This window comes from Penaeus monodon, chromosome 23 (genome assembly GCF_015228065.2).
Source record: "Penaeus monodon isolate SGIC_2016 chromosome 23, NSTDA_Pmon_1, whole genome shotgun sequence".
Classification (NCBI taxonomy): Eukaryota; Metazoa; Arthropoda; class Malacostraca; order Decapoda; family Penaeidae; genus Penaeus; species Penaeus monodon.
Window position 1 is genome coordinate 41,715,619 of NC_051408.1, and position 345 is coordinate 41,715,963.

At 35.7% G+C, this 345-nt stretch overlaps 1 protein-coding gene across 1 annotated transcript in view; it reads right to left on the reverse strand.

Moving 5' to 3' along the window:
- Window positions 1-345, reverse strand: part of LOC119588089 (alpha-catulin-like) — a gene marked incomplete at both ends in the record, with an annotated part of 86,154 nt that overhangs the window by 27,232 nt on the left and 58,577 nt on the right.

Genomic DNA, 345 nt, shown 5'->3' on the forward strand with positions numbered 1-345 from the left:
GAGATATTCTTTTTACCGTGCTAATACCACCCAATTTTCACTGGTTTAATGCTGACACTAATTCAAAATCACTTAACAGTATAACTCATCAACACAAACACATCAGCACTGAATTGATATGAAAAATGAATTATTTTTTACTATCACCATCACCACAAAACGACCGGACAAAAAGCGATATCTGGCGAGTGTCTTTCACAGATGAAATGACGCATATATATTACACTCGCTTATCTGTTGTGTGTGAGTTAGCCTGTGCAATTGCCTAATAATAATATTCTATTCGTGCAACATTGGGACACTGAATCAACTCTTATTAATAGCGTTTAGGTGATGACGAGGAAT